Source organism: Dipteris shenzhenensis, chromosome 9, assembly GCF_047967505.1.
Source record: "Dipteris shenzhenensis isolate YYH24624 ecotype China chromosome 9, Dip_SZ_1.0, whole genome shotgun sequence".
In the NCBI taxonomy this organism is placed as follows: domain Eukaryota; kingdom Viridiplantae; phylum Streptophyta; class Polypodiopsida; order Gleicheniales; family Dipteridaceae; genus Dipteris; species Dipteris shenzhenensis.
In genome coordinates, this window is record NC_141604.1 from 28,505,904 (window position 1) to 28,519,344 (window position 13,441).

Here is a 13,441-nt window from a genome sequence, read left to right on the forward strand (position 1 = left end):
CTCGGAACCCTGCATACTGGGAATACCTTGCTCTTCCAATGGAATCCATCGGAAAGAGCAAGGAGGTAGGAGGAGGAAGGAGAAGGAAAGACAATGAGGGAGGAGAAGAAGGGAGGAGGGAGGAGGAGAAGTGAGGAGGAAGGAGGAAGAGGGAGGAGGAGGAAGAAAGAAAGGGGAGGAGGAAGGAGGAGGGGGGAGTGCAAGGGTGAGAGCATGCTTGAACACAATCATGTGAGAAATCATCTCGGGATGTGCACTACTAAGAAATCCTAGGTATCATGTGCGTTCAAGGGGTATTTAGAAAACCCCTCAACTAAATTTTTTTCCTGAGGGGTTGTTGGTGATATCGACAAGAGGATAGGATAGCGATGGAGCATGGTGATGGTGACCTATGTCCTTCCCAATCTAGTCTCCCTCTCCCTCCTCTCAGACCCAAGTATGGATCCCTTCCTTCAAGCATTTTGTTTCACTCAACATTCACTTCGCCACATGTGACACTCATAGAGAATCCTTCATTTCTCATGCACAGGTCCACATAGGGCAAGCGAGTGCTCATATAAGGGCGCACAGAATGCCTTGTATCATGCTTCAAATGCCAATGGCCACACATTTCAAAGGATTGTCCATGTAGGGATCTTACCCCTGTGGTCCCATCCACAACAAGTCCCACACTCCTTGTGCATTGGATGTAGAGTGAAACATTTATTCAAGGATTTCCCCCTAAGGAGACTAGTGACTCTGACCACCCCGCTGAAGAACACTAGCATCAATTTACTAAGCATTGAACAAGGTCAAGTACCATTGGTGCCCTTGAAGGTCATCACAAGATACCGGCAAAGGCCTTAGGCAAGGAAATGAAGAAGAAATAGAGGAAAGGTAGGGCTCCCATGTCTCAATTTCTCAAGGCACCCGAGCCTCCACAGATCAAGTCCAAGAATGTCACCAAGGTTGGGCGAAGGAATGAGTTGAGTGCTTATCCAAGACGGTTCAGATGAGGAGATAGACACCCTTGACACCTCTTCTACATCCAAACAATCCCCTTCCTTGATCCTATTATGCCCCCTATTCAGATGTAAATAAGTCAGTGCAGGCCCAAGGCCTCACATCTCTAGCTTTTCACAAGAGATCTTATCCAAACCTAGTCTTAAAGAAACAATGCTTAATAGACACTCAAAACTTGGTATGGGAATGCCAAGAGAAATCTGAGCATAGTATCAAGGTCAACAGAGGGTTAGATACCATCCACCCTAACCACCTAAACAATCATGGGGGAGCAAAGGCACTTAGGGTGCCAAAGAGAGTGGAAGAAGAGGAACCAACCAGTACTGATAACTCAGAGCTTTAGGACTTGATGCATCGTATGTCTCAAGATGACCCAACACCTTGTGCCAACGTTGAAATTTCCATAAAAAAGCAAGGCCCGAAGATGCCAATCGCCTTGCTAGCAAGGACCAATTCCAACATTCCACGGGCAGAAGTTTCAAAAGTGTTGGGTTACAACAAACCTCCAGAGGGCCGAAGCCTACTATCAAAGTGAGCGATACATTTGGGTTCCAAAGCTTCCAAAAACACATAATTCACAACCTCAACTCACTAGGATTCGTATGGTAGTAACACAAGGACTTGCATCACCTCCTGAGGTAGTCCCACAAGAACCTACACTCGAGCCCCAGCACAATGGACCATTCTATGAGCCCAAAGAATATCATAATTCCACGTACAGTGCAACTCAATGAGAAAGTTGCCAAGGTCATCGAGGGAGCAACACAAGAACTAACCCCAAAAAGCGGGGTAGTTACATAAGAACCTTCCTCCAAGCCCATGTGAACATCATCGGAAGTCATCGTACTCAAGGTAGCACCCATGGTGTTGCCTGGACCTACTCCTCATGTCAAATCAAAGGCCTTGTTACCTCAAGGACCTGCCCCCACTTCGAGTATAGCCACACAAGACCACACGCCTTATTCTGAGAGAGGTCTATCAAGAACCTGCCCCCACTTCGAGTACATCCACACAAGAACCCATGCCTTACTCTAATAGAGGTCTATCAAAGTGAATGCTGCAGCATTGGTACACATCTGGCAACCAGGATGATGCACAAACTCAGCACATTCTCTATGTGGATGATGATGAAGTATGCCGCTATTCGACATTCAACTCTGCTACATTCCACATAATCGATTCTTATTGAAGGTGCGTGATCATCAAGTCCAAGTATAGGTGAGTCTATATGATAGGCATATCACCCACATGCACTAGCAATTCACAAGTCCTTGCTATTCACAATGCACCCACCCAAATTCAGTCAACATTAGGTGAATAAGGCCCATAGATTGTTGCATTTTTACATTGTTGCATCCTTGCACACTGACCTCATGAGTCCATGAATCTCCAATTCTATCTACCCCAAGGAAATAATTTAGGAAGGGTTTGGCTTTTTCCTTCCCTACAGCTTGGTACCTGACCCCGCACTGGTAGTAGCGGTGCACTTCAATCTCTGTATCGTCCTACTACTCTGAGATCTCCCTATCCACAATCGTCCAATCAATGACAAACTTTACAATCTCAACAATGATATTGTCCTTAATCCTAACATTAGCCTCTCCCAATTCGAAGACTTATGCCTGTTCCTACGGGTCCAAAATATCTATGGCCACCACATTTGCACTTTTGAGGACATGCATGCCACCCACTTCTAGAAGTACAGACCTTATTTCACATGGATTACCCCATGGCAACTGGACAGCTATGTTGTACTCAAGACGGCGGTCCTCTCAACTCACCTATTGTAGCACGATTGATCTGAGGATGGCTCAGCAACAACAAGAAGGGGGGCATGCTAATGGCCATCGAGCATGTTGACGGATCTGACGCATCCAAACCCTATGGGTTTTGAGTAACAAATGGCTCACTTTCAAAGTAGTCACTTCCCCCAATTGGCAAGGATAACACAAGAGCCATTTGGATCCTATATATAGATAACACAAGATCCATTTGAAGATAGAGAGAAGGTTGAGAGAATCAGCATATGCCTTAGCACCATATGGGCCAAGTAGTTGTAACAAAAGACTGAGAGTGGTACAAGGAATAGGGTTGGCCCTCCCTTCAAAAGGTGACGTATAAAAGGCCAAGGGTTGACTTTTGTCTTCATTGTTGTAAGCAACCTTTAAGAAATACAAGCTCTCTTATTGCTCATGTGTTGAGATTGAGGTTTGCTTGCTCTCCTTGTTTGTCTTTAGTGTTTACCATGATCCCCCTTCACTTCTTCTCCTTCTCCATCCCCTTTCTTTCTTCCCTCACCCTCCCCTCTATTTTTCTCATCCCCTTATTCTTGGTGGAAACCCCATTGCAATGACCCAATAGGCACTTGAATGACACAAGTGAAGGCTTTACTATATGCAATGCTCCCACAAGGAGTAGCATGAGAGTGAGGAGCTCCATCAGCACACTTCCAGTAGCCCCATGACACATGTGTCTCCGCTAAACACCACATACACACACACACAGATGCATGTTTGTGTGTGAGTAAGGCCAAGAGATGACCTGCTTTGGCTGGTCAAAATCGTCTTGCCTCAATAGATGTGTGTTCTTGCATAATAAAGATTGAATCTGGGTGATGGTTTGCACTTTCTATTCAGTCCTCCCCCCCCCTCCCTATTTGATCTACTTATAAATCAGCATTGGGGACCTTGTTAGAAGCATGGGCTCCCCAGAATTGTCCCTCTTCCACAATTCACTCTCACTCGGGGGGGTCACTCTTCATATGTAACCCTATCACATGAGTTCAACAGAATAAAAATTTTAATATCTAAAATTTACAAATGCTAATTTAATAAGGGAGTATTTAAAACAATTTTGGGGAAATTTTATAGATTTGTATAGAAAAAGGGTACATTTTAAGAGAATGTGCCTATCTACATTTCAATTGCAACAAAGGATAGATGATTTTTTATGTTGATAAAGTACAGTGGGGCTCTAATGTGGGACCATACATAAGATGAATTACATCCATGGATCAAATTGGTGTCTTGGGGGGTCACTATGCTTAAAGTATCTATATCACATGCGTTCAAGACCTATTTGTAAGATCCCTTGTCTATAAATTATTTTTTAATAAAATGTACCCTTTTTCTGTACAAATCTGTAATTTTTTCCCAATTTTAGTTTAAATATTCCCTTATGTAAATTAAATTTTGTAAATTTTAAAAATTAAAAAAACCTTCTATGGAGCTCATGTGATAGGGTTACATATGATGAATTACCTCCCTAAGCTTGGTGTACTAAATTGCATTGACATAAAGTACTCATTTGATGGTTGGGGTAATCCAAGCATGGTACAAGCACTTAAATTCCTCTGCATGTTCTTGCCTAATAAAAAGCTTCATTTCTACAATGGGAACAAGTATGTCCCTTTAGTTAGGTTTTAGCACTAAGAGATACAAATACAACATATGTTGATCCCAAAGAATATTGTTCTATGATGGGAATTTCAGATGTGATCAAAGATTTTTTTGGATATGATAAATGTCTAAGATACTCCTGGGGCACCAGCTCCCTTTAGTAAGAAAACCTATTAAAATCTTGAGTATGAGATGAGTTTAATAATATTAAATGAGTAGAAACTATTCAAATTAACATGGTTGTGTTCTACACTAAAAGAGCTTCAAATATGTCTGTACACCTTGAAATTTGGGTAACACATGAAAAAGTTATTTTAATTTGAAAGGAGATGGGTTTTCATATTTTAGTGTATCTTTTGTTTTATCCCCCCTCATCCAAAAGACCCACCCCCCCTTGGGCCTCACATATTTTGAAAAATATGTACAAATATTAAAATCTTGGATATTTTTCAAGGTACATGCCTTATATTTTGTGGGAGGGGGGACATGAAATTTGCATATTTTTCCCTTGCATATTTGAAAAATTTTAAGGAAATCCATGCATATTTTATATGGACCTTATCCCCCCATACCTTGGATTTTGGACACGGGTAATAATATTACATATTGAGTTGGCGCCCCAGGAATATACTTTAATTCAATTTGAGAAAAGTATAAATTTTTTTGTCTACGGAGACTCAAAATTAAGTACAAATGTTTTGTAGCCAATGTATGATGACTTCCATACAATATCAAAACAACCTCATTTCAATTTGAAAATTTGGGTTTGATAATCATTGTTGTGATAGAGACATTACAAAATTATATATAGATATATCCTAAAATTTTGTTTCATTAGGGATAAAGGAAAAATAATGGCACATAAATTCAATTTTTTATGACACAGACCAATACCCATGTAGCAAAATTACTGTTATGCAAATTTATAGCAAGGGGAGAAACACAATCAATCATCCATGGATAGAAACTTTGGAAAGCTATGTAATTTCAATGGATGAGTAATCTTACCTAAAGTAAAAAGGCCTCCACTTTCATTGTGGACATTTTGGTGTGGTTCTAATAGAACCAATCAAGAGTTTAGAAGTCTAATTCAAGCTTATAATAGCATTGTATATTTCTCATCATTGGGAGCCACAATTAATGAAAGTGCTTGTGGTAATGGAGGCATATACACTTTTAGGATACATGGATTAGTGTATCACTGCATTGGATCATTAATTCAATCTATACATACATAAAAACATCAATCACAATGTCGAAATCCAAGATTTGCACAAATGTATATATACAATACTCACCACCATGAATTGTAGAATAGAATGTCCTTAGTGCCATCATTGGACCCTATGATATTAGAGGCATTTCAATGCATTATGCATGAAGTAATTAATCCATATGTTCAAGTTTTTTGACAAGTGAGAGATATTTTGGAACAAGAGCATAGTGAACCCTTGCAACTCGTATGCTTATCAAAAAGAGGTAATCATTAATATAGCCTTCCAACAAGTAGTGAGATAGCTATTCTTATGGTTCATGTGAAAAATGATGAAACAATAAACCATTGTGATATAGTGATTTGAACACATGACAATGTTTACCTCACACTCCATTGCACCCATTAGTACATTACACAATGTACAATACAAGAAAATCATTCAACCTTTTTTAAATTCTCTCATAGATGAGGCAGAGTGTGGCTAAAGTAAAATTTGGTAATGGGAATTAAAATTTAAATATTATATGTTAGGTTCAACATAAATGTACAAATATTTAAAATTTTGTGATGGAAATCAAAATTGAAATCTTAGATACTAGGTTCAACATACATTTACAAAACTGAAATTTTGTGATGGACATCAAAACTAAAATCTTAGATATTAGGTTCAACATACATTTACAAAACTTGAGAACAACTTGAACATTTCCATGTAAAAGTCATAAAACTAGGACAATGATAAAGTGGGGTAGGAGAAAAGGAATTGGGGGAGGAGAGAGAAGATCAAGATAGATAGATAGAGAGAGAGAGAGAGAGAGAGGGGGGGGGAGAGAGGGAGAGAGAGAGAGAGAGAGTTCTTGGCTTGTAGTTTCTTAGATGGATGCCATAAATAAAATACTATAAAAAAATAAGAGACATAGAGAGCTATCATTACATCATCCCAATACATATTACTTTTGAAGTTCAATTTGCTTTTATATAAAAGAATTAACCACTTCAAAAAGGTGAGAGATTTTTTAATGTATAAAGTTTACATTTCCACATGGTTAATTTTGTTACATGGGAGATTTCTATACCATATTCAAATATGTTCCCACATGTAAGGTTGGTTTTTCCCATGTGATATTTCCACAAGGGAATTTCCTTAGCACGATGATTTAAAATTTCCCACATGGTGAAATTGGTTTTGAATATGACAATTTCATATGGGAAGTTTTTAAATACCAATTTGGAAACTTCTCATTATTCCCATGAGGGATGTATGGAATTTGATTTTCCCCATCTATAAATATGTTTGATATTCCCACAATAGAAGTTCCATTACAAGGTCAAATAAAATTTCCCATCTGGCAAACTCAATTTATAATATGATACTTTCATATGGGAGTTTTTTAAATTCTCACATGCAAACTTCTCATTATTACAATAACGGATGTGGGAAATTTGATTTTTCCCATTTGCCTACTTGTTCGATATTCCCACAATGAAAAATTCTTTAAGTGGTTAAATCAAATTTCCCATGTGTCAAAATGATTTTAGAATATGACATTTCATATGGGAAGTTTTTAAATTACCATATGAGAACTTCTCATTATTCCCATGAGGGAAGTGTAAAACTTACATTTTCCCATCTACAACAAAATATGTTCGATATTCCACATCATAATTTTCTTTGCATGGTCAAATAAAATTTTTCATGTGGCAAAATCAATTAAAAGTATGACAATTTCATATTGAAAGATTAAATTACCATGTGAAATCCCAGGAGGGATTTTACTTATGCATGGTCAAATAATATTTCCCTTGTGGCAATATTGATTTGCATCACATTGACTTTAGCCACTTAAGCCATCATGTTGTTGTTGGAGCTAGTGGGAGCCAGAGATGCCATCAAGACTATATTAGCCACTATGTGTTGTAGTCATTGGAGTAGTCACCTTGAGCTTCAAATGCATGGAGGCATTGGAGGACTCAAGTAGTTGTAGCTTTCTTATTTTGTGTCAAAGTAGTCATTGGACTCGATGTTTCTTGTTGCAACACCTATTTCATTAATTTTGGACTAGTGCATTGTCCAAATTCGTTTTGTGAGATATTTTGGATAAAGCATTTCAAAAAAAGAGGCTCTTATAAAACAAAACTTTGAGTCAAAAAGTAAGATTTTAAAAAAGCAAATTAGAAAAATTGACGTGACATGTTATTAAAACTAGAGTACATTAAAAAAAGAGGACTTCATGTTGATAAAAGAGACAAAAAGTAAGATTTAAAAAATAAAATTAGAAAAAAAACTAGAGTACATTTAAAAAACTACAGTACATTTAAAAATAAGCATGACACATTTGTACAAGAAGTAGATCATATAACTCAAAGCCATATGGTGTTAAAAAACACCTTCCATTAGCTCAGCCTAGAAGATGTCATCTTTGTCTCTTACAGTTACTTTAGAAAACACATAAGTCTATGGAATTAAATTTCACAGTTACTTTAAATTTCTATGGAATTAAATTTCCATCACTTGACTATTAAGTCATTAGAGAGAGCATATGTCCTCGAAAGTGCCTACTATGGCATTGGCTTCATGAAAACAAGCAGACTTTAAACTTGCAGGCCATGTGTAACTAGGGCTGGCATTGCAAATCTCCTCACAGACTCTCCTCACAACTTGTTTCGAATCTTCCGCAGACTTGTAAGCATTCAACAACTCTTCTTTTCTCTCTTGGCTTTCCTCATCTTCACCATTTTTTTCAATACAGCTTCTAGTCACCGCCATATCCTGTATGAAAATTTAACTTGTTGGCATAAGAAGTACGTGATTAAAAGAAGCAAAAAAGAAAGCTAAGGATATTCACCTCTTCTGCTGAGTTCAAATCAAGCAGCCATGTGCGTAACATATCCTCCTCGAATGATTTTCCCTTCATTGGTCCATACAAAAGAGATCTAAGATAGAATTTGAGTTCAGTAAATGAAGTCGGGTAGTAAGTAGTCATTGTCTTAGAGGGAAAGTGGGAGAAGGAGAGTGAGGGAGCAATAGTGAGGGATGCACAGTGACCTGCCCCTCCTTCAAGAGTGATAGAAAGTGAGGGAAGACGTAAAGTGAAAGATGAATACAAGTTAATCAGAAGGACTAGGATGTAAGAAATAAGAGAGTGTTTGTGGAAGGACTACGATGGAAGATTACAAGTGCACTAAGGCACGATGTGTTCGCTATGATAAGGATAAGGGTTGGAATAAAGTGAGAGAAGCATTGGAAATGCTCTACTTTAAGTGAGTGGAGACTGTCCAACTGAATAAAATTTTGCAGAGCATTGGGAATGCTGTACTTTAAGTGAGTGGAGCATTGGGATTTGATACTTTGCCATGAAATATATTACAAATATTACATCATCACATATTCATATCAAAATTCTCATCACAAAAGGTTATATTTCCTAATAATCACATCATCACACATTCATATCATAAAATTGTGTGCATGAAATAAATATATAAATATCATGACTAAATGCCACTTAAGTAATAAGTCAGAAATTGGTGTATAATCAACAAAAACTACATCATGATTCATACATTGCAACAAATAAATGTCAACCATAATATTCATGGAGTAAACAACATCATGAGAATATGCTCCTCATGCATATATACAAACACAACATCATACATGCATCACAACTCTTCTTATGCTTCTAGTGGAGACTGTGGCAACTCTTCTGATGCTTCCAATGGAGGCTGTGGTGCTCTAGATGTACACTCAGTCTCTACTTCTTTTTGTAGTATGTAGTGCTTTCGGAGTAGACTCAGTATCCTCTTCTCCTTAAATGCAAGCGGAGGCTGTGGCAACTCTTCTGATGCTTCCAGTGGAGGCTGTGGTGCTGTAGGTGTACACTGGGTCTCTACTTCTTCTGTAGTGTGCAGTGCTTTCACAGTAGACTCAGTCTCCTCTTCCTTAAATGCAAGCTCTGATATTGCTTCAGTTGCATGTTGTATTCTAATGGCAGCAATTAGGTCTCGAATGATTTCAGCCCTAAACAATTGTATATCCTCCTCTGAATATTTGAGCTCCAAAGAGTCTTCCGATGAGATCTGTGGCTTAAGTGAGAAAATTTCTTTGAAAATCAACATGCAGTTGTAGGCAACTCTCCACCCACAACTATGCCCATCTTCCTGCTCTACTACTAAATGCTTTTGGAAGTCTACCGAGTCTTTATACTGTCCTGTTTCTCTGATAGCAGATACCAACTTCTCAATCAACCTGCTCATCATGACATATTTAAAAAACTTAGTGTGTCTATTACATAAGGTACATAATATAGAAGTAACAACAGATTAATAGAATATTTACGTTTGCACTGAGCCATGAAAGCCTGCAATCGAGTTAACAAACCAACAATAGTTGTCTTCAAGGTCCCAAACCACCAGACTCCAATGTTCCCTACACGAATAATTAAGAACCATTATTATTTAACACAATCTTGCCAGTATAAGATGAAAATAAAGGTTGCCATGATACTTACATCTCGTGATATGCCATAAATAGGACTCGCACGCCTCTCACATGCCATGTAAATGTAAAGGCTGTAACCATTTACAAACATCGGCTATTGTCTTTCACTATCGCTAAGTATAGGAGAAAGGAGGGAATCCAACATATACACACGGTTTTGTACGGCTCTACCAAATCGTGAGATAACTATACTGCACCAACAAATAAATGAATATTAGCTTATTAGATTTAATCAAAATATTGAATTATCAAGCAGAGAAAAAGTTTGTATCAAACCTGAGAAGGGCCATCATAGCATTGTTATTGACCTCATTTGAAGCTCTAGAGAGGATTGAAATCTCCTCTCCCCCAAATTCAAGATACTTAGGTCTATGTTGAATCATAACCCTAACATTAAAAGAGCTTCCCAATTCTTCCAATGAAGCCATGTTTATAGAGTTGAGGTCTTCTATCCCCTTTGACTCTTTGACGGCATTCATTTCGCACTCCTCTTAGCCATTATCTATTTGCCTTGTGGGAGGGTCCATAATGTCGCCCTTAATGATTGCTCGAATGGTACATGTTATAAATGCATAAAGATGCAAATCCGTATATGTTGACAGTGTGGTGTCATTTTGTATCTCAAAAATTTGACCAAGTACCAAAAAGCAATTGTAGCCCACCGTCCATCCACAATTATAGATGTGGTTATTCTCTTGATGTGATACCTGACATGTTATATACTCTATTTTTTGTGCCAAGTCACATTGTCGCATTACTGTGTCGATAGCACCTACTAACTTTCGAGCTGATCTGCACATCAAAACATATAACAACAGTGAATATGTGCATTGCATATCAATCTACATGTCAAGAAGTGACAACAAGTGTAGTCTATACTTACTCTAACACAGTGCCATGGACGGATGTCATTGAGTTGGCAAAGAAGCACTTCTTTGCAAGGATGTCCACGACTACCAGACTCCAATGTGAGCTGCATTATCAATAAAGAATAATTACTGTGTTTGAGACAATTCTAGCAATGCAATAGAAAAAACAAGTAGGGTTTGATGCTTACTTCTCATAATATGCTATAAAAATAACTCGTGCTTCAACCACTTGCAAACATCCTCTATGGTTTCTTCTTTGTTGCTAAGCACTTCCGAAATACGAGGATCGAGCATATATGAAACGCTTTGTATATTTTGCAGAAAATTTGCTATAACATTACTATATTTTAAAAAAAAGTATTAGCTTCTTGGGTTTAATCAAAATAAGCAAAGTATAAAGCCAAGGAAAAGGCTGCATCAAACCTGAGGATGGTTGTAATGACTTTGACATTAACCTCTTTCTTAGGATTCAAGAGGATTGAAATCTCTTCTTCACCAAATTCAAAAAAATGAGGTTGTTGTCGAATTAACAACATAGCAGTGAATGAACTTCCAATATGCTCCAATAGATTCATATTTTCATGACTCATCATATTGAGAGAGTAGTCTACATCGTATTCTTCTTCACTTGCTATTCTTCTACATCCTCCTTCTGCTATAAAAATATAAAAAAGTTATGCGATGTACACATCCCAAATAAAGGCTTAAACAAGTAGATAAGGTTTCATACATGCTTTCATTAGAGTGAGTCTCTCCTCCACTTGGAGCAAAAATTTAAAAAGTAAGGTTTCATACATGCTTTCATTAGAGTGAGTCTCTCCTCCTCTTGGAGGAAAAATTTAAAAAGTTATGAGATTTACACATCCCAAATAAAAATAAAGGTTTAAATAATCATAGAAGTATAAAGATAGCATGCTTTCATTAGACTCAGTCTCTTCTCCTCTTGGAGGAAAATATAAAAAAGTTATGAGATTTACACATCCCAATTAAAGGCTTGAACAAGCATACAAGTATAAAGATAAGGTTTTATACATGCTGCAATGTAGTCATATTTTCAGGTTGTTTCCCAATGGTAGTAATTAGACGCTGAATACTCTCAGCCCGAAATGCTAGCAGATCGGCTTCTGTATATGATTCCATTTTGACTGGTAACTCCAAATCAAAAATCTCTCTAAGAAACAACATGCAGTTGTAGGAAACTCTCCACCCACAGCTGTGTCCATCTTTTTGCTCCACTGGCAGACGTCTTTTGAATTCTACTTGATCTTGTTGCTCCATGGTTGTTCTGACAGCAGATACTAGCCGATATGCAGCACTGTCCATCATGACATATTAAATATATTAATATGCCATGATCATAAGATACAAAATAAGAAAGTATCAAAAATATTAAGAGAATAATTACCTTGGGGAGTTGGCATGATAGCCTTCCATTGAATTCACAAACCACAAACGGTTGAGTTCAAGGTCCCAGACGATCAGACTCCAATGTGAGCTACACGACCAGAATAAAAATGATTATTGTTTTACACAAACTTGCCAAAGAAATAGTAAAAATAAGGATAGAGTTGATACTTACGCCTCATGATAAGGCATTAAGATGACTCGCACCCCATCTAAATTCAAAGGGCTTAACCAGGTATAAACATCTTCTATAGTCTTTTGAGGAGAGCTAAGAATAGAAGAAAGGAGAGCATCGAGCATTTAGACACGATGCTGCACTGCACTAGGAAGCTGAGAAATAACTACACTGCACCAAGAAATAAACAAACGTTAGCTCATAGAATTGATTTGCATTCTGCACTAGGAAATTGATATATAACTACACTGTGAATAAATAAACAAATGTTAGCTCATTGAAGTAGCAACAAATAAACAAACGTTACCTGAGAATGGCCAAGATAACATTGTCATTAACCTCTTTTAAAGGATTGGAGAGGATTGAAACCTCCTCTCTACCAAAGCTCAAATACTGAGGTTCTCGTTTCAAAACGATCCTAACTTCAAATGAGCTCTCCATTATATCCAATGCAGCTACATTTGCAGAATGGGTCTCTGTCATAGCTTGTATTCTATGTTTGGGGGTCATTATGCTTTTCCATGGTGTCTTTAAAGCTCTTGTGCTCATGGGATTCTTCAATCAAATTTAGAGGTGGTTGCATTGTTGAAGTAGAAGGGCGTGCCTCCGTATTGACTTCATCCATTTCTTCTCCCTCTATTTCCTGTAAACAAATATGAGAGACTAGATTCATTATCTTTAAATTTAAATCTTATTTAAAAAATTGTATTTAGTTGAGAAATAGAGAGTTCATACCGTTAAGTATTGTCGTAGTAGCCTTTTTTCATAACCCTGCGAGCCATAATTATCAAAGAAGGCATCATCATGTTTGTCTTCATCCACCAACCTCTCTCTGAACGGGTCATGTAAGTCCATCTTTTCATCATCATCAACTAG